The following is a 22575-nucleotide window of genomic DNA, read 5'->3' on the forward strand; positions in this document are numbered from 1 at the left end:
TTTTTCTCTAATGATCGCTGTGCTGTACGGAGGACAGAACACAAGCATCAGCTGTCTGTCAGACACACGCGCGCGCTCGTTTTGCACCTGTTGAGCTCCAGCAGTCATGGCTGTATGCCGATGTTTGTAAGCGCGCGTCCGCGAATATCCAGGTTCGAGGAGAGAGATGTCATCGCTTTATTCGCGCAAGGATCTTTCGTCTCGCTCCAAAAAGTCCCTGTCAGACTCGCCGCCGTCGTCCCCCAGCACCAAAACCTTCAGAGTAAGAGACATGATTTGTTATGTTTTGTGCCCTTAATAGAGGATTACTGAATACCCATTTGTCACGAGGATAAAATATTCATCCGCTGTCTTGAATGAGAGGGTATATTCTCTGTCAAAAACTAAATAAGTGTATCAGAAGTTTGTATTACTTTTGAACAACGGCAACATTAATGGAAAGACTTGTAAAGCCTTTGACTTTAATATTTGTGATTCTGGACTATTTCTGTGCATCAAATTTGCTAAATTGCTACCTTATCTGGTACATGTGTAATCATGTGAACTATATTAAATATAAGAGAAATGTTTTTAGGAATCTCAGGTGTTTGCATCCCACAGTCCAAACCAGAAGACATTTTGGTGCTTATATCAAAACAGAGGATCTTTGTGAGCTCATAAGATTGTGTAGTTGTGCTGTTATTGAGGGGTTACATTAGAGAATGTCATGGGTGAACAGAGCTGTACTGTCTGTGATGATTCAGTACAGAAGTGGGAGTAATTCCCAGTGCTCGTGGGTCATTAAGTCCCTTAATGCTTTTCTAATAATTAGTGAAAAACATCAGGAAATGGTTTGCACAATAGTTTGCAGCATTGTTTGTAAAAATAAAAGTGCTACACAATGCCAAAGAAGAACTATTTCTGGCTCTAGGTTCAATAAAAAATCTGCGAAAGTTTTTTTGTATTGAAAAAGGTTCTTTAGGTTATAAGATAAAACATAAATTAAGGAATATTCTATGGCATTGCTGTGAAACTCATGACATCTTTCTGAAAGATTATTATGTGAAAATGTAACAAATGATCATATTTAGGACAATTTAAGAGTAGGAAATTAATTTAAACTTTGCCGGTCCGTGTAAAACATACCATGATTTTCATGCATCTTATGTGGATGCTTAGCCCAAGTAAAATGAGTCCCATGGACCTTTTGCACTGCTAATGCAATGCTCCACAACTGAGCTATACAGAAACACATTGATATTATCATCCATAGATAGCTGAGTTACTTCCTTTAATGCAGTGGTTCTCAAACGTTTAGGTATGCACTCAGAAATTTACTACTGAAATGGTTTAAAGGGATAGTTCACCCAAAAATGATGTTGTTACAAACACATATACATTTTGTTGTTCTTCTGATAAACATGAAGGAAGATATTTTGAGAAATGTTTGTAACCAAACCGTTTGTGAACCCCTCTGACCTCCACAGTAGGAAAAAATAATAGTATGGAAGTAAATGGGGTCCACGAACAGTTTGTTACAAACATTTCTCAAAATATCTTCCTTTATGATTATCAGAACAAGGGAACTTATACAGGTTTGTAACAACATGATAGTAAGGAAATGATGACACAATTTTCATTTTTGGGTGAACTATCCCTTTTACACTGGAACCGCCACAGGGTAAAATTTACCCATGGCTGTTTTCCAAATATACATAACAATTTCCCAATAAAGTTTCCAAGCTTCCCAATCATTGACCTTTACTAAAATTGTGTCAATTACAATCCCCTGTTGTTAAAAATAGTTTAGATAAAATAAGATTATAAAGCAGAGCATTTATACCTAAGGCCCTATTTTAATGATCTAAGCGCGTTGTCTAACGTCTTAACTGGCGTGTCCGAACCCTCTTTTGATAATTTAAGGATGGGAAAATGGTTTATGTGCCAAGCGAAGGGCCTAAAAGGGTTGTTCCTATTTTCGTAATGAGTAATGGGTGTGTTTTAGGGGGAAACGTGCAATAAACCATTGAGAGTCTCAGCTCTCATCCCCTTTAAAAGTAAGTTGCGCCTTGCGCCATGCCTAATCCCTATTTAGAAAGCGGAATTTGTAAATTGAAAAACTAAGCGGAGGAAGAAGACCACCAGTTTAAGATTGATGTTAAAATTTTTTGTTGTTTTTATTTGTATTGAAATTATGATTTTTTTTTATGAAAACCTTTAAAAGCCGTTTTCTTTCAGTCATAGAAGTAAAAATAGCAGGTAGGGATCGACCGATATGGATTTTTCAGTGCCGATGCCGATAACGATTTTTGTTTCATCAGCCTTAGCCGATGACCGATACAGGCTGCCAATTTTCTTGAGCCGATATTTGGAGCCAAAACTGCTTTTGCTCACACAATTTACATCATAAAAATGACACAATGATGATGCCAAATGTTAAAAGTCTCAATTTAAAAAAAGTAACATTTATTGAACTTAAAAAAACTATATTTAACAAATAGTAAAAACAGATGATAGTGCTATGGAACCATCTTTCGATGTTGTCATGGAAAGGTTGGTTGTTTTTAGTCACATGACCTGCAATCGCTTGCGGTTTCCAGCACTCTGTCTGTAAATAATGCCGGAAAAAATCGGTGAACACGGCAGCCACGTATCTGCCGATGCCGATACACATAAAACTCGCAAATATCAGCTCGATATATCGGCTGGCCGATATATCGGTCTAGCAGGCTTTTAATTGCTGTAAATGTATTTATATCCTACATAATCATTGTAATCTCATAAAATAATTTGCAAATATGCAAGAAAAGGTTTGTACTCTAAAAATACAAACAAGAGATAAAGAATTTTCAAATGTGGGGAGACCCGAAGTGTTTCAGCACTCAGACCGCAACATGGATTTAAAAAAAAAGCATTTCTTAAAAACGGTTCTCATCTCATCATATCCACAGGTACAGAGTCATCATGTACAATAAATCCGTGGGGTAGCATTTAAAAAACATATGCATTTGTATAAAGCAAAGCATTTATTTACTTACCAGGCTGCAGGTGAAGCAGCTATTTACGTCTTCTAACGTCTCATAATCGATACTTATTTATGTCTAAGAGACTCAACAATAATCTATTTCATTTTAATCCTTTAATTTTTCAAATTTAAAAGATTTTTGTACTGCTGAGCATACATGTCTGTGATAAGCAAACCCGCGTTGTCGTCCCGTGTATAGGCGCATATTTCTAACGAGCTCATTAAATAACAAAAAACACTATTGCGCCATTGATTTTAGACCAGGTTTTTGTTGGTCAATGGTGTAGTCTATTTTAGTTGCCTCAAATACATACATCGTTTTCAGACCAGAAAGCCCATGGGCGCAAAATTGGGTGCAAATGCATTTGCTATTCAAACAATGTGGCGCTAAACGTGAAAATTATCATTGCGCCGGTTGAAACTAGCAAAAGACACTTGCGCTGCATTGCGCGGGGTGTATGATAGAGCCCATACTGTTTAGGTGCCAGCTGGTCAAATTTACCTAATGTATTTATATTCACGCTGTTGTTTCTGCAATGCTTTTGTTTTAATATTCTATGTTATGGTTCTCTTATTCAAATTATAAATAATATAACCAAACAAATAAATAATTAATTAGTTAAAACTGTAAGCTTGAATTTGTCATTGCATAATACACCATACGCAATTCAGTGAATTGCTCATTATTGTCTATTTAGGGAATTTATTGAAAGAACATGGGGTTTCTAAATATATGATTGATTACATTTTATTAATAAAAAAGTGATTAGTCTAGCCTGCTAAAAATACCCTTAAACATAAAACAACAGGACAACAAATATAGTTCATGACTAAATTAATCATTTCATGACACGAGACATTATTTTGTAAATAATAAATTTTTTAGCCATATCAAAACAGTAGTCATGTGCATGGGTTAATTTTTCCCGCTGGCTGTTTTAGGTATAAAACGCCCCCTGGAAGTTTAAGGGTTAATATTTCATATCAACTTTCCATGTATTGTGGAAACATTCTGAGTCATTTCATCAGTTTGACTGTATTGAGAACAGGGTTCGTTCTCTGTTTTATCAGGTGTTAATAGATTTTTTTCAAATCCATCCTAAGCTGAGTTTATCCAATATCTTCTTATTAGATTGCCTGAATAAAAATAGCCTTATTATGCTAAATCGCTCATGTGAATAAAACCTTTGTAATGTTTGAGAATTTGACTCTATTTGCCAGTAAGGATGCTTTTAGTTTGAGTTCCTATGACTTGGGCCATTCAGCGACCACTTAACAAATCACCCAGACCACTGCAGAAACTGTATACTATAGTAACACCCTTTGCATAATGGGTTGATCCTCAGATAGCATTTATTTAAATGTTTTTTTTTTCTGTTGGCGGCTGTTTCACCACTTTATAATGCCATAAACAAACTCAAAGGTCGGAAACAACGTTAATGTGTTGAGTGTTTACGTCAGAAAAAAACTCCCATAAAATCAGCAGGTGTTTACTGAATGAAGGGTGAATTCGATTTCCTTCTATTTGATCCCACTGCAGTGGCCAAAAGTTACATTTTGGCAGAAATGTAAAGTACATGCTGCTTTATGACATCACTGAGCCTGCGTCTTAGTCTGCAAACCATCAAGGAAGTTTGATCATAATGGTAGTTTCATAATAAGACCAGATTAGCTAAGGAAAATGGACACAGAGTTTTATGTTTCCTCTAATAATAACTTGCATTTTTTTCCCATCAACAAAATCACACACATGGTCTTGAAGTTTCCATGACGGGGGACGGCCTGTACATGTGAGGTCTCTTTGGGAGTGAAGGTTTAAAAGAATAAACACATGTGTTTCGTTTGTAATGGTCGTCTGTTTGTTTACAAAGGACCTTTTTTTAGCCCAAACAACAGATTACGGAGTAATAAACAAACAAACACATTTTAATAGGAATGAATCACTGCAGAAGAAATAAGCCCTTATAAAGCCATTCCTTAAAAATGATGTCACTTTTAATAATGTAAAATTACATATTTAACATAACAAAGACATATTTAATCATTATGTCATGTTGTATCAAACAACACATAATTCCATATCCTGTTGATTTTTGAATGAAACTACTATTAAACAAAGTACTATGGTACCACTATGGTATTTTGGCACTTTTAGAAAAATTCAAAATATGTAGCAACGCTGTCCCTGGGGCAGTATCCTTTAAAAAGGTCCTAAAATTTACCATTTAGGTACTATTATATATACATTTGGTACCAATATGCACCTTTAAGGTACTAGTATGCACTCTTTAGGTGCAAAGCTGTACTTTTTTAAAAGGGTATCGCCCCAGTGAAAGCTGAGGTACATATTTTTGTTTTTTAAAATTCTGACTGTGTATCATGGGTTTTCGGACCAAGTATATTGTAGTTCCACAAAAACCATGGTCATTTCTGTACATCAAAGTACCATGGTTTCACCGCCTTATACTTTCTCTCCATATCATCACTGTACTTCCTGTAAGTGTTTCAAAAGTAGAACTATTTTGTAGTTCATGACACAACAAGAGTTCATATCAGAACTGTAGACTCCAGAAAAGGACAAAATAACTCCTTTAATATATCAGTGTCTTATCACATGATAAAATTGGAAGGGGAGAGAGACAGAGAGAGATGCAAAGCAATCCAACCTTTATTTGGAATTGCTCCAAGGCTCCATGCAAGTATGGCGATGCTCATATTTTCCATTTTGCAAGCTGGCAGACGGACTAGCTGGCTCTCAAAGGGGGGGGGGGGAGTGAAAGGATGAGAGAAAGAGAGGATTAAAGGGGTTGCACATAAATACTTCAGTATGAGCCAGATCCTGTAAATGTTACAGTTTGTGAATTTATTGGATCAAGGTGAAGTCCACAGCTGCATGGAGCAACATCGCTCCGTCACGTCACAGTTTATTCTGTATGAGTTATGGAGAACGTATGCATTTTGACAAACGCATGGAGAATTTCGAAACCTCTGCTGTGCCCATGCCGTGACCAAACAGAGGTCCTCCTGTGTTTTCTCATCGCCTTTTTGGCTGCAGTAGCCCTTGGTGAACTAATCCGAGCTTATCCCAACCAAATCCCTGTTGAAGCATTGTTAGAAAATTGACTTAAATTATTCCCAGATCTTTGTATGAAGGATGAGTTCTGCCATGAACACCAGTCTGGTATAGGTTTGATCAGAAAGGAACGGTATGTTATGCTTGTATGTCTTTTTAAGAGGCCATATCCATTAATCTGATTCAGTGTTATTTTTACTCGGCGAGTGGAATGTCAGCATCAGGGTCAGAACTGCCTTACATGGTTTACTGTGGTGAAAGTTTGGACTCTGTTACTCTCCCTCTCTGTTCTTAAGAACAGTAAGCAGGCTTCAGGCCAGCAGGTGCCCGTGGGTAACTACTTTAAATGGGATGATGTGCATTATGGACCTTTTCCTGGCTCAACATCAGATTTTGGGGTTAAGGATAAGGCTAGGTTAGGGATTTAAAGTACATTTATGCAGTATTAGTCATTTCTCTTTAGTTTTAAGAATAAAATAGCATTGTTTATTATTTATAAACTTAATTTAGGGCTTGGGTTTAAGATTTGAACAACATTCGTACATTAATTCATGATTTTTAGGGGTATCTCTAGAGTTCGCTGTGAGATATGTATACCCTATAGGGGTTTCCCAGACAGGGTTTAGAGTAATCCAGGTTTAGGCCTTAGTTATATCAGGACATTTAAGTCATTTTTACAAACAAACCATACAACAAACAATACTGGTGTGCATCTTGAGACAAAACAATGGCACTGGTATATGTTAAGATGTGTCATTGCAAGTTGTTTTTAAATTAAGGCAGCTCAAACATGCATTTAAGTCTGGGACTAGGATAAGCCACTTTGGGACGATTTGGGAAATCGTCCCAAAGTGTTTTATATGTATACACTTAGTTATTTTTATTCATTTGGCAGATGCTTTTATCCAAAGTGTCTTACAGTCAACCGTGTGGGTTCCCTGCAGTGTTGTGCCTGAACGAGTTCATTGAACTAAAGTTCATGAACTCGTTCATATTTTGGGCGAACGTGAACTGAACGTACTGTATTACTGGCTGATGAACGTTGCTGTGAACTCGTTCATTCTGGGGCTTGTGAACGACACGCTCTTTCAGTTTAACGTCTTTCAATAGGGTGCCAGATTTCTATAGAGTCTTCCAGGCGAAAACCCGACTAAAACACACCGTAAACAGGCCTTAATGTGTAGCTGAAAAAACACCCAATCTGGCAACAACCGCGTTTCATGGCTGCATGCGTCATCAAAACAAAGAGCAGCATGGAGGTGACACACTGGACGCTGCTCACATAGTTTAACATTAAATAACATCATATTTGTCCTAAACGGTTAAGGATTAAAATAGGCTGCTAACGCATATTCTGGATCTTGATAGACTCTGACTAACCTCACGCTATTTAACGTGCACGTGCGAGTTGTCCTACACGCGATGCCTCGCATCGCTTCTTGCCTGGAAAACCCCCTTGAAGCCCCCGGTTAGCCTTTCAAGGTATGTGCAATCAAATACAAAACTTAAAAGACAGTCAAAGCCCATGTAAACCCTGGTTGGATAAGGATTTAAAGTTGGACATGAAGATGAAATCTGACGCATTTAGCTTCAGTGTTAAAACTGATAAAATAATTGCTGTCTGTGGTTCTATATGGGCTATAATGGCAATAATTAAAAAAAATTATATGGGGAAAAAGAACTATAAATTAATTCATTTTTGGAACTGTGAACTAGTTCAAAATTTTGAAATATGAACTATGAACTGAATTAGTTCATTAAAAAATTTGTGAACTGTGAACTGAACTAGTTCATGTAGAAAGTGAACTTTCCCAACACTGGTTCCCTGGGATAAAACGCTTGACCTTTGTGGTACTTACACAATGAGAAAAAAGGTGCGTAGCTGTCACTGGGGGGTACCCTTTCAAAAAGTGCACCTTTCAAAAAGAGTTCATATAAGTACCATATTGGACCCATACATATCTGTACCTAAATGGTACATATTAAGACCTTTTTAAAGGATACTGCCCCAGTACGGTTTGGGACCACTTTCAACTACCAAATTTTTCTTTTCCACTTGCTAACAGTGATGCTGTTTTTGTAAGCCATTGCAAGTCACTGCTACAGGTCAAGCGTTTCTCCCTTAAGAGCTACAAATGCATGCTGTGCTGTACAACCACATAAGGAGAAAAGTTTTCGATGTGTTTAGTACGTGATAGTTCACCCTGAAACAGCCCCGTCTCACCAGTTACCAAGGGCTCGATCCTTAATGTTTACTTTTCAGCAAAAAAGCATCTGAGACATTCACTGTCATATAAGGTTGTGTATGTGATGGCACATATCTTATTAAATGACTTTAGTTTTTCTGCGTCCGCTCGGAGTGTCTGGATTCTCCATGTCCTTTTTTGGCATTGTTCAGCTGTCCCCCTCATGCAGACAGTGTACTGTTATTTCTCTCTGATGCATAATCAAGTGTGCTGCCGAGTGTCCAAACAGGATGTGCTCGCTTTAGAAGAGGAACAGAAGGGATTCTTTAGTTGTCCTCCTTTCTTCTAAAACCCAAAGCCTTGAATCTGAAGCAATCCTGAAGGTCCAAACAGAATTCACATAACAGATGCTTATGCCCCTTTTCCACCAAGGTAGTTTGAGTGCTGGTTCAGAGCCAGAGCCTAATTTCAAATCAGTCCTTCCTTTTTCACACCCAAAGCACCAGCTCTGAACCAGGAAATGTGTCCTGTGTTTAAAGGAAAACACCACAGTTTTTCAATATTTTATTATGTTCTTACCTCAACTCAGATTAATTAATACATACCTATCTTTATTTAATCCATGCACTTAATCTTTGTACAGCGCGTCGTGAATGTGTTAGCATTTAGCCTAGCCCCATTCATTCCTTAGGATCCAAACAGGGATGAATTTAGAAGCCACCAAACACTTCCATGTTGTCCCTATTTAAAGACTGTTACATGAGTAGTTACACGAGCAAGTATGGTGGCACAAAATAAAATGTGGTGTTTTTTAAGCGGATAAAAATGAGAACTATATTGTATGGCGTAAGAGCACTTAGTTTGCAACACTTCGACCTCGGCCCGCAGTAACATCATCACTCCTGACTCCTCCCCCTCTCGCTCAAACTTCTGTCAATAGAGTGCCGAAGTCATGACGTCACTTTGTAGGCCAACCCGGAAGTTAGCGGCGCATGGGTTCCCTCGATCGAAAAGCCATTCATTTTTCCCATAGACTTTTGGAAAATCGCAAAAAATAAGATCTGTGTTCAACAAAGAGTTATGAACCTTACACGTTTTGTCTATCAAGATAATCTTTATAAGTTAAACGAAAATGTATACATTTTGAAGCCTAAATAAAGCCGTCAGATATAAAATGCTAACGGTATGCTATAAACGGACTACAGCGCACCGGTCGCGGATCAACGTCATCATCAAGCTTCCTCAAACTTTATTTAAAAAACACGCTCGCTCATTATGATCTGCGCTGTTTATGGACACTTATCCACTTTTTCATGAGAAATATTGCCCATTCGTTATTTCCAAAAATGTTAGAAATATTGTTTACACGTGCCTCTTTGAGATTTTTTGTTAATGTTTTATTTATTTATTAGTTTATTATTTCGTTAGTTTATATAAACCTTAATAGTATTTTCTTTGTGATTAAGGTTATGATGCATGATCATTGTGCCCCAAATAAACTTTAAAGATTATCTTTCACTGTATTATGTTTGATTGTATGTTTGCATACCATTTGCTAATTCGCCAGAAAAAAAAACATCTCAGAAGCCCTAGCTATTGCCGTATCAATTTCCAATCTTATGTACTTTTTCTTACTTAGACGATAGAAAACCATAGATCGAGGAGAGAGAACCACTATAAATCTGGACATAACAGTGCAGCTTAGATGCTGGTTTACTTACCGGTATTGTAAGGGCCAGCATGAGGGACAAGGTTTATCAAGTCTCATTAAGTAAAACTATGGAGAGATAGAGGAGTTAAATAAAGTGTTCTATTTATAACACAGTTAAATTCCAAACATTTAATATAATAGTTATATATAATTATATATATTGAATTTAAAGAGAATTGTCCAATAGCATCGATGCTTAAATACAATATATTATAATTAAACCATACATGTTCCCTAAATAAACCATATATACTAATTTTGTTCACATTTTCTATATATTTTTACCTGGTAATCAACAAGCCCCAATGTGAGAGCCTGTGTAGTAAATTTTATCTCACATTACTGTGAGCTGACTGGTGTATAGTTACAATAGTTTAACATTTAATTTTGGTATTTGTTAGACAAGTGACTTACAGTGCATTCAAGCCATAGATATCAGCGTGTTCTCTGGGAATTAAACAAAAGTTAAAGGTGCTCTAAGCGAATTGAAGCATTTTAGACCATAAAACATTTTTTGTTACATACCGGAAACATCTCCTCACTATCTGCTTGCTGCCTGTCCGCTGATCAAACTGTAAAAAAACGCGATCTCTGTAGACAGCCCAGGCTTCACAAACGGCAATATCAACAAATGGCCAAACCTAGCATCAGAAAACAAAACAAAGTATTCCAGCCAATAAACGACAAGAAGGATTTGGGGGTGGGGGTTGGGCACGTTCATGAAAGCACGGAAGGGAGGGGGAGGGGGAGGAGTTAGCTACGCTCTGTCTGTTTGAAAACAGTTCAAACATCAACAGGAAGTGACGTCGCACATTATTCGCTTAGAGCGCCTTTAACAAAATGCTCCAATCACTGATCCACAGAAACATTGCAGTAAGTTTTGTAGTAAACATCTTTATTTTCATAAAATAACTTAAGTAAACTGAAAACAAACTATATACTATATAATTCACATGACAAGTCTCTACAGGGAAAGAAGGTATTTTTGCAACACAATGTGAATGCCCACATGGAAAATGCAAGTGCAAGTGTGTATAGTTGTGGCGAATTTTAATCAAGGTCCTCAAGGATGATTTCTTTGGGTCTCCTCCATCCAGCAAAGTACGTAATGGAATCCTCAAAATGAGCAACATATTCACACACAGCACTGAAAGTATCCCTATCTGGCAATTCTGTCTCCATTCGAATCACACTTTCACTCATCTGAAAGGCTGAATACCTGTCATGACAGTTACTCGTTTGCCTTTGGAGTTAGTCTTTGAGAAGCTGAATCTCTGTTATGGAATGCTCTAACTCAATCTCAAGCTGGATTCTTCTTCTTCATCCAGACTGCAGCTCTTCTTTAGTTGTGCTTTTATTTGGTTGTTCCTCAGAATTGATAGTGAGGGTTTGATCAGCCGGAGATGGTTCATCATCTTTGTCAGCCATAAATTGTAGCCATTTCCTCCTCTTTATAAATGGGTGGTGGAACATTTTTAGGCACATCAGCCCTATCCTGTCTCAGGGAGTATGAATGATCTTCCAAAATTTGTCCAGTGGGAACATCATTTGTGGATATAAACAAAACGGGGACATTTTATCCCCTGCAGGAAAATGACAGCTGCAGATGCGAGAATGGACACTGGGCATCCGGTCAGCTCGTCTAAGGATAAATTCAAAATAAGCAGTGTTAGTTTTATGGAAGTTACACCTTTACAAATTAAAATTACAAAAATCACACTTTACTACTAAAAAAACAAAGATTAATATCATTGTTATCTAATGCCTAACTAGTGCGGTTTACAAATAACTACAATCATTATTATTGGGTAAAGCAAAGTTGAAAAAAAAGTCAATAAACCAGGTATTATTTTGAATATTTTAATTAAACACATTTCTCGAAGTAACGTTAGCCTTTAATAAAACTGCAGCGGATCTAATCTATTAAACAGCAAAGTAAACACGCTTTAAGATATTTTAAGAGAAAGACACACACAGGTAAGTTATTTTAGCTGTTGATTTTGTAATGAAAAACGTTTATTCTTGCTAACTTAGCCTTTTTAATTCCATCTGACCGTCAAAGTATCATATCATTCGCGTGTTGAGCAATATGCACCATTAAAGTTTGGTCGTGCATGGCCACATTAAGGCAGTAAATACGGTGTTCACATGGAAATCATCGTTGTGTTAGCTTACCTTACGGCACAAACAGTCTCCGCTGGGGAACATCTAACGGTAAACGAGCATCTTTCATCGACGACTTGTGGTTGCATCTCCGGACAAAACAAAACATGTCAAACTACAGTCTCTCCACAGTACAACAATATTTGGAAAAACTACAATTTGAAAAGACTAAATATATAACGTTATGTATATTAACTGAAAGGTAAACTTCTGAGAACGTGAGGCTGAAAGGCTGACAGATTTCCTGTCATGATGACGTCTAAACTCCCCGCCAAGGATGTAGTCCCTATTAGCAACTTGTTAGCAACCACCGTTTTTAAGGCACAATAAAGTTTAAAAAAATCACAAGCAGATTATAACTGGTGTATTTTATGTCATAGAACAAAACGTGAAAATATTTAGAGGTTTTGTTAACCACAGACCTTATTTCAGGCGATTTAGCAAAAACCCATTCAAAAAACCCATTGACTTCAGGGCGAGGGAACCCGTAGTGCTAAAATGCTAACTCACTTCCGCGTTTTAGCCTACAAAGTGACGCCATTACTTCGGCACTCTATATTAATGCGCCCGAGGTCAAAGTGCTTCCGCCATGCAATATAGTTCTCATTTTTTATCCGCTTAAAAAAACACCATGTTTTATTTTGTGCCACCATACTAACTCGTGTAACTACTCATGTAACAGTCTTTAAATAGGAAAAACATGGAAGCGTTGGTGGCTTCTAAATTTATCCCTGTTTGGATCCAGTGGCGTAGCAAGTCAGTCCCGGGCCCATATGCAAAAAAAAATGTACGGGCCCCCCTTGAGCCAAAGCCCCCCCAACCTTGCCCGTTGGCACTGGTAACTGTGGTGCGCAGGTCTGTTAACAACATATACTTTTAATAAGGTAGTCAAATATTTTGACTTTTCTTATTTGCTTTAAAGGGTAGATTTAAATAAAGAAAAACGAAATGTTTTGGATAGTTTTTGACTCGACTTCTCTGCCATCTCTTTTTTCTTTAAAGCCCCACTTTTATGTTTATATTTGTCCATCCTTAATGTTTATGTAGATAGCCGCTATAGTAACCTCTCACATTGTGTTTTCTTTTTTTGGCGTGGCGATGCATCATGATGGCGTAGTAGACAATTAAAAATGTAATTGAAAATTTTTTTTTTATTAAAAGCTGGGGCGGGCCCAGGGCCGGGCCCCCTATTGGCCCGGGTCCATTTGCACGTGCATACCCTGCATGCCCAAACCCTACGCCAGTGTTTGGATCTTAAGGAATGAATGGGGCTAGGCTAAATGCTAACACATTCACGATGTGCTGTACAAAGATTAAGTGCATGCATTGAAAAAAGATTTGTATGTGTTAATTTGTCTAAGTTGAGGTAAAAACATAGTAAAATATTGGAAAACTGTCCTGTTTTCCTTTAAGTACCACCAAAACATCGCTGGTCTAGATAGAATTAAGAACCGATTGCATCTGGGGCTAGGGGCGGGGTTAATGTCACCTTTCCCTAAAAACAAAATATTAGCAAATAGACTCATGAACAATAATCACAAAACATAAAAAATTGAATTGATCATCATCAGTGCTTTAAGTGGGCCGGAACGCGCCGGTACTCAGTACCGCCACTTCCAAATATAGCTCTTGAGCGTACCACCACCTCTCTGTGCACCCAGAATGTGCTTTTGGCGTACCGGAACGCTTATTTGCACATTTGTTTAATTTAATCCTTTGGCTGCGCTGACAATGTACACTTCCTAATTCGTCCCACTGAGAGCAGAGACTACATTACCCATACACCCTTGAGTTTACAAGTTAAAAGCGCATGCGCCGCTTTTGCTGCTGTCAGTCAGGTCTGGGGAGGTGTGTGTTTGTGTGTGAAATGCGCAACCTGCTCGGTTAAAATTAAAATACAATGAACACTTAATATGCCCTCCTTGTTTTAGACTCTGAGTAGTAAAAGAACAAGGTCAGAATCAGAGGACTCGTTGCCTGACATCCCACCAAGCCAGAATGATATCACTGCAGGTCAGACGCAAAGCTTTATCCAATACCCTTTTGTAGGTACTGTACGTGATAATCTCCGCTGTCGCGGCTGTCAATTTGGTTCCCCTCGACGCAATTTCGGATTTTCTCAGGCGATGTGCAGGGTAAAAATATTCTTGAAATTGTAATAGACATTTAGTTTAATTGCTAAACTACAAGTGAACGAGATTTCAATGAATTTGAACGACACGCAAAGTAGTTTTACCACCCGCAAAATGGAAAACAATGGGACAAAATAAAGTCATAACTTTCTAGTTTCAAATGGCCAGTATTTTGTTATTCTTGAACCCATAGATCATGGTCTTGGTGTCATTTAAAAAAATTTTTTTAAGCTTTTTCTATCTGAACAACTAGTTTTAGCTTTTAACCATGCTGAAATTTTTACTCACATATCTACCTTTTGCACATTTTATTTATGTTCAATAATAGCTCTTTCTACAGTAGCTCTTTCTAAGGGTATTTTTTCAAAATCCTTTTGCATATTTTATTTATGTTCAGTAGCCCTTTCTAGCTCAAGCAAATCCACAAACTTATAAAAGGATTTATTATTTTTTACAATGTCGTCTGTTAACTGCTGAATATAAACCACCTTCAATGTAGAAGTCGATTCAGCAAAAAAAAAAAAAATTGAGTACCGGCACCTCTTTTGGCCCACTTAAAGTCGCAATGAAATTGAAATGAAAAACTATATATATGTATTTAATATTGTGGTATTATTAACAAATGACTTATCTGTGAGCTTCATTATTTTTTTAAAATTTGTGTGTGCTCATAATCTTTAATCAAAAATGCAAATCTCCTCCTCTCCTCAAAACGACCTCTCTTCACTTCCGATCAAAAGTATGGCAGGTGGGCGGGGTCCGGGAGAAGATCGCAGCGATTAGCAATTAGCAACACGACCCAACTTCAAACGATCCAATCAGATCTCGATGGACAAATTCAAATCCAGTCCTGCCTTATTTAATCTCAAAAGCCGTTTCATTCAGATATACGTCACCACGGGGAAAATAAGGCAATCGCTACTTCCGTTTCATGGCGACTTTAAAGCACTGATCATCATACAGTATTAAAAATCAAGGGTATACGTAAACTTTTGAACTGGGTTATTTTTGTAAGATCAGTTCTTTTTCTGGTTTATGACTGACATGTAGGTGTCTGTTATGTGAAATATCTAGAATAAGAATAAATATAAAAACAAATTGCAATTTGTGATGCCTTTTATTTTTGCTAAATACTAACATTTCGCAAGGGGTATGTAAACTTACAGTACAGAACTATAGTGATTACAGTAAATTTTGCATAATTACATGCAACTACCCATAAACCAAACCTAAGTACATGGTAATCACTCACTTCTTAAATGTATATTTACCCAATGATACATTTAAATAAAGTGTAATTGAATAGTGTTTAGCAACTATGAATTTTTCAGTTTGGAAAGTCTTTAACATAATATTAAGATCAATGGGTATTTACTGTAACAACTACCACGTCCCTAAATATAATAATAAAAGCATATACACACTTTATATGTTCACTTTATATGCTTTTTAAGGTTAAATCTTATTCATGGAAATTTCAGACCGAAGTGCCATCACCTGCTGTCATGCACATTGGTGACATTGGCAGACTCCCGGTGAAAGATTTCAAAATGTTTACCGAAAGAGTTGGAGATGAATGATATCACCTTAATAAAAGGCTGCATTACTTGCACACGTGCTACCATTAGATGACAATACCATGATACTGCACAGTTATTGCAAGAACCATGGTACTCCAAAATATGTACAGTAAATAATTTAAACAGTACCATGGTATCATGTCTAAAACATTTTAAGAATGTACTTTCTGTTAGTTTAATGATGTTGTTGTAGTAACTCACAGTAAATAAGAAGAACATTTATATGATTATAGTTTCCTCAACTGCTTAGGTCTTGACAAATGGATTACAGTAGTCTTCCCACAAATGAATGTTTTTGTTATTTACTCACTCTCAGGTTGCACAAAACCTGTTTGACTTACATTTTTTTTTGTAGAACACACAAGAAGATCATTTAATAAACTGGTTGGCTGAATTCAGTACAGTTGCAGTCTATCATGAATTAGGTTAAAGTGGGCATGCATACATTTTTTTATTAAATATTGTAGTGTTTTTTTAATGACTTATTTTACCTTTCTTTTTTAAATTAATGTAAACTGATAATATTTAATAAAATCAAATATGTTAACCTCTCTTCACTTCATGTCATGAGGAATGGCATGAGGGCGGGGCTATCAGAGACTTGTTTCTGCCCAGGAAAAAGATTGCAGCGATTAGCAATTAGCAACATGGCCCAACAGTTCTGGATAGACGACTTTAAGTCCCGCCCTATATTTTTCTCATTTCAGAAGCATTTCACTCCGTTATATGTCACGTTAAAGAAAGAAGACAATTGCTACTTCAGTTTCATAGCGACTTTAAAGGGGAAATTTCACAAGATTAAGGGGGGGGGGGGGTATAATCCCCTTCTGACATCACTAGGGGAGCCAAATTTCAATGCCCTAATTTTTCACATGCTTACAGAGAATGGTTTACCAACACTAAGTTACTGGGTTGATCTTTTTCATGATATGTCTCCTTTAATTCATATTGAACTGTGTGGTCAGCATAAAGTTCACTGAAGATTTTCTCTTGTGTAACCTCTGTTTAAACCACTGAAGTGTTAAGGTCTTTACACACCGGGACGTTTTTCGTGCGCGTTTATCGTCGACGTTTAACGTCTCGTGACTCAAGAACGAGCGCCAATGTGAGTGCGCACACCCACGCGAAAAGCGCGAGGCGCAAATGCGTCATTTTCAGAAAAACGCGTGGGACACGTTTTTTTGGTTTGACGCGGCGCGTTAAAAGTTGGCCGACCAATGATATTGGCGCTTTTGTTCACGTGCCTGGCGCTGCTGAAGTTCCAGTAAAACACGACTTGGTGGCGCTCAAGCACAAAATGGTCTTGCGGAGCACGTGGAACAGGTAAACACACAAGGAAGCATCGAGGCTGTGGAGGTTTATGAAGGTGTCGGAGTTCCTCACAACATCGACTGAATTTCGAAGGTAACGTGATATATATAAGAACATAACAATACATAGCTGTGTGGGCTATATGATTAGATTAGATTCAACTTTATTGTCATTACACAAGTACAAGGCAACAAAATGCAGTTTAACGTTAGGTCTAACCAGAAGTGCAAAAGCAGTATTAAAAGTGCAGGATATCAGTATTTGCATAGGTGCAGGATTATGTATTACGATGGAACAATTTACTGTGGGTGGTACTATGAACATAATATACAGAAATTTACTAATGGATATGTACATAATAAATCAAACTATACAGAACAGTAGTGAAATTAATATGTAAGTAGTGCATGAATGAATTTGGTTGTAGTCAGTTAAGAGTGCAATGGCATAAGTTATTGTGCAGTGAATAGTTATTCTAATATTCATTACATAGTACAGGGGTGTAAACGATGGAATTCAAGTAGTCCAGCAGTGCAAATGAACAGGGAGTATGAAATAGACAGTCCAGTAGTGTATTGAACGGACCAGTAGTGCAAATTTACATTATAACTGTGCAAGTAATAAAAATGAATATTGGTGCATTACATTATGATATGTAATGCACTGACATTGAACAGTGATTAACTTCATACCATGCATGTTCCCTGTACACCGTGTGATATCACGTTTTGTTGTTTGCACCATAATACTTTGTGTGTAACTGGAACCTGTTGTACACAAACGTGGACAATTACACTGCTTCATGTTCAAAGAAAAACATTTGGTTATTATATTCATTGCTTCTTCCTAACCCCAAAATAACTGGAAGAAATCTAAAATGCAAGCCAAACCAAAGGTCGGGTTTTAGGAGGTTAATTTGTGTTCTGTGTATAGGTAACCTAGTTTGTTTAGTCAGATGAAATACCATGAATCTAAATTACATTTGTAATCAAATATTGACCTCATGGATATCGTGGCATGGCCCTCAGTGTGAAAGATTGATTCTGATGAAAACTACATTTATCTTTACAGTGTTCACAGCAATATTTCTGCTAAGAATGATGTGAGCAAAAGTGAGGAGGCCCCAGAAAGCACGTCTTCAGGATCATCCAGCACCAGCCGTGACAAGGTCCAATCTAAACAAAAGAAAACAGTCCGAGACAAACCTCTGGAGAAGTACCTCTTATTAAAAGATGCTAAAGGGAAAAAATTGAAAGCAGTGCACAGAAGAAAGAGGAGCACAGAAGGAGCGCTCTGCCAGTTTTTGGTCACACCTATAGATGTTTATTATTTACCATTTTATTTAGTTTTTTTTATGTTTATACATTCAAGAAATACAGTTGAACATGAACATTTCATACATGTTTATTTGCACTACAGTTCACTTAGACTTCTATCATTGTGACTTTTTTGCTCTACAGCTCTGCCAGTTCTTGTTCACACAAATTAATGTTTATTATATACCATTTTACTTATGTATTTTAAGTGATTATACATTTAAGAAATTCATTTGAAAATGTCTAATTTCTAAATGTTGATTTGCACTACCGTTCAGTTGCACTAAAGTCATTGTGACTTTTCTGGACCAACATTTCTGACTCCTGTTTTATTTGATTTTACTGTCATGTCTCTGATTGTTATTGCAAACTGCAGTTCATTCACAAAAATAAATGTTTGATTAAAAAACGAATTGTAAATAACGTGCCATTTTGACACTATGCATATATTTGTACATCAGTATTGTTGACCTCTTATTGTAATAACTACATACCTACTTCTTTAGCCAAATCACAAAATACAATACATTTGGGAGGAAATGTGAGAAAATTGTTAACAAGAGAAAGTGCTTGTAAAAGATTAGTTAAAAATACACACATCGGATCACCCATTACCTTATATTTTGTGAAAGAGCTTTAATTTTGATATAACGTGTTCTATCAAAATAGTTAATTTTATGTGGAGAGTGCTGATAATAGAATCGAATTATTTGATCAAATAGATTTGATTTAACAAATGTATTTAAGTTCACGGAGATATTGTTTGTACAAAGTATATATATATATATATTATAAACACACCGTTTTCAAAATGGCAATTATAAGGACTATAACACGAATGCACAGTTTGCTTTTATCTGAGAAGATCATGTTTCACATGATCATACTGTCAAGTAGCTGATGGTGAGTCCTGTTGTTGAGTTGAAGTAGTCTTTGTATTGTTGCTGCTGTTAGAAATCGAGCTGCTACTAGTAATATCCATGTTTTGTTAAAAGCAAGCATATGACTTGTTATTGACTAGCGTGTGGCTTTCTTCTTCTGTGTGACAAGTGAGTGTCAGAACAGAAGCATAAAGTTTCGCTGCGCCCCCTTGTGTACCGGCATAAATCTGTGTTGTATTAAGCGCCATCTAACGTCCAGGGGTGAATTTGCACCTCACTCGGCTCAGCGCCAGTAAAAATCGTCTGGGTGTGAAAGCAAAAAAACGTCACGTTAACAGGGGCGGGGCCAGGGGGGGGCCAGGGGGGGCACGGGCCACCCCCACAATTTGATTGGCCACCCCAAGTGCCCCCCCTCCCACACCATCAGTCTCGTCAGTATTAATTATGTACTAGTGGTTTTGCTTTTCTTAAAATAAAACTTCATATTTTACAGGGCTTTGATTTATTTATATTACATTTTTTTATTAGCTTAAAATATTAAAATATAAATTTTTGTGGAGGCTCCGCCTATGAAAAATTGTCTAGACCCGAGGAACCACTCTACCGTGACATGTTGTTATCGGAGTCAATTAGTAGGTGCACACTTATAGTAACGAACGGTGGTGGCACAAATAAAAAGCAAGGAAAAACAAGGAAAAACACAGAGGACGGAGAAAGGAGTTTTATGCAGATAGTGAAAAAGGACAACAAAGTCATAGGTGAGTGAGCTGAGTTTTGATATGTTTCCTTAAATGTGGAAACCTGCGATTAGTAAGTTAGAGCTAGCTCCTCTCTGTTACTGTCGAGAATGCTCATTATTAAAGTTGAAGACAACCTAACGGTACATTAAAAGAATATATAAAGTCACGTTTGCCTTTGCGTTTGTAATAAATAGTGGTGTGTTAGATCGCAGTTTATTAATACGGATCAGAACCCACGTTTCAACCCGCATGCGATTCGATCGCGGATTAAACAGGGATAGTTTATAATTTACACGTGTTTTAAAATGTTAACCTTCAAGTGCTTTTAAGCAATTTAACACTAAAAAGGCACTAAGTGAGTAGCTGTATGCAAAGACAGGTTGAATGTGTCCGGTCCCGTTCCAATCAGACGTAATCCTCCCTATATCCTTCAAATATTGATGTGTAAACTTTAGGGAGAGTTGCGCTATTGTATCTCATAGTGTATGGAATAGATCAATGAAAAACAACGTAACGTTTTTATGTGGAGTGACTGTTTAAGCTGCGCCGTCTGTGTGTGCATGGGTTTATTTAAGACGACAAGTGCCCTCAATAGTCGACACACGGAGAGAGCTTTGCGTTGATTCGGCGCATGCAAAAACATTAACATGTCATACGACTATGAATAAACGTCTAGAATTTCCTCAGCCTCTAAACTTTCATTGCTATTAACTGTTTTCCTTTTGTTAAGTACATTTTCTGTTGCATGAAGCAGGTTTCACTTTCAGGTGCACAGGCTTTGCAAACTCTAGATAAAACACAAAGTTTAAACCAAGCATTGTCCAACATCTGATCCTGATCTAAACCAGTTTGGATTGATCTGGATTTGTCGACTCCAAACTTACTCTGAATTTTGAAAATTAAGAGTTTGTTGTTCAAATAGCTTCATGCAACAGACCACAGCCTCAGAAGCATATTTAAAGAAAACAACATAAACATTATTGTTTTCTATACATTAACTCACTGGGGCTCTGTGCAATATGCCATTTAATACAACCAAATGTTAGGAATGGCGAAAACGAAAAATTTTCTTGACCGGCCACCGAGCCTCATTGGCCGGTTGAAACCGGTTAACTGATAGGCCTATTAGTTTAAAATATGCTATGCTATTTAAAATAAACAGCCATTTCGAGCCGCGCCTGCAATTTCGCAACTCGCATCTGCGCTCTGCCTCCGGCTCACACACACACAGACCTCACAATACATTTTAAATCCCCTACAGCGCGAAACATGAGTCCCGCAAACGGCGCCGTGCTTAGTTTCGAAATAGTTTAGGTACTAGGTGATCGCGTTGAACTTGAAAATAAAGGCGTTTGTGAAGCTCATTTGAAAATTGCCGCGGCTCATTTAATAAAATGACAGCTCAGAGACTGCGCTTTAGTTTGGGGTAGTAATATTAAAGACATAGGATGATCATCATCACCTTTTCTGTTACCACTGAAATATAGATGTAATGTATTTCCAAATCTAAACCCATCTTATGCGGAATGTTGCCTAATAGACTGCAACACGATAAAACCAATGGATTAAACGGGCACCTTCAGAATGTGTAAAAGCACCGGCCAAAGCAGGTCTCGCACTGTTTTTGTTCTAGAACAAATGCAGCAAAGATATTTAATGCTTGTATGAGGCATATAGGCCTACGCTGAGTTTTATTTATTTATGATGAGGTGCGTTCTAATTAACAATGCAATGCAAGTGAACGCGCAGTGCCGGCGCCTTCATGCACGGACCGGTAATTATATACTCTGCCATATTTGCTTTTTATTTAATAAATACATGCATTTGGTTGATTAAACATTTATTAAAATTAAGATACAATTTATACAAAACGAAATTCACTTCAAAGAAATGCTTTCTACAAAGCAAAACTTAATAAAGTGGTAAAAATCATGGCTGAGGATTTACAGAAACAAAACATACTCTGCACTTTACTGTTAGCCTAAAAGACATAAATGTTAATAATTTGGAACACAACAAGGAGAGACTTTAATTTTAATTATTGTATTACTGTATTTTATTTACTATTCGAATAAAGGAATTTATCAAAAATAGCCTGTAGCATTTACTTTTCGCAAACCTTGTGAACATGTGAAACCAAAAGCAGTGACCTCACGCCAAATGTTTTTTTATTGGTTTATAAAGTACAAACAGACCAGTTATGAAAAACTGAGTGTGAGGGATTTGTTCACTTCACACAAAAAGATCTTGGAAAGAAAGAGATGACTAACTGTAGTAGGGTTTAGTCCACTGTCTATAATAGCCTAATTTACAGATCCCTTTTTTTAACCAACAACTTTGACCGGTTAACGTTGATACGGTCAACCATCGGTCAAACGGTCATCGGTTAACATCCCTACCAAATGTAATATCTTTAATAAGATGATATGCGGACAACATTCAACTTTAGGAAATAAATTAGTTTATGACTTGACAAAG

At 37.1% G+C, this 22575-nt stretch overlaps 1 protein-coding gene across 8 annotated transcripts in view; it reads left to right on the forward strand.

The window, feature by feature from the left end:
- ppp1r12b (protein phosphatase 1, regulatory subunit 12B) overlaps positions 1-22575 on the forward strand; it is a 73449-nt gene that overhangs the window by 33190 nt on the left and 17684 nt on the right. The gene's annotated exons all lie outside the window — the stretch shown is intronic.

Source organism: Paramisgurnus dabryanus, chromosome 21, assembly GCF_030506205.2.
Source record: "Paramisgurnus dabryanus chromosome 21, PD_genome_1.1, whole genome shotgun sequence".
NCBI classification, from domain to species: Eukaryota; Metazoa; Chordata; class Actinopteri; order Cypriniformes; family Cobitidae; genus Paramisgurnus; species Paramisgurnus dabryanus.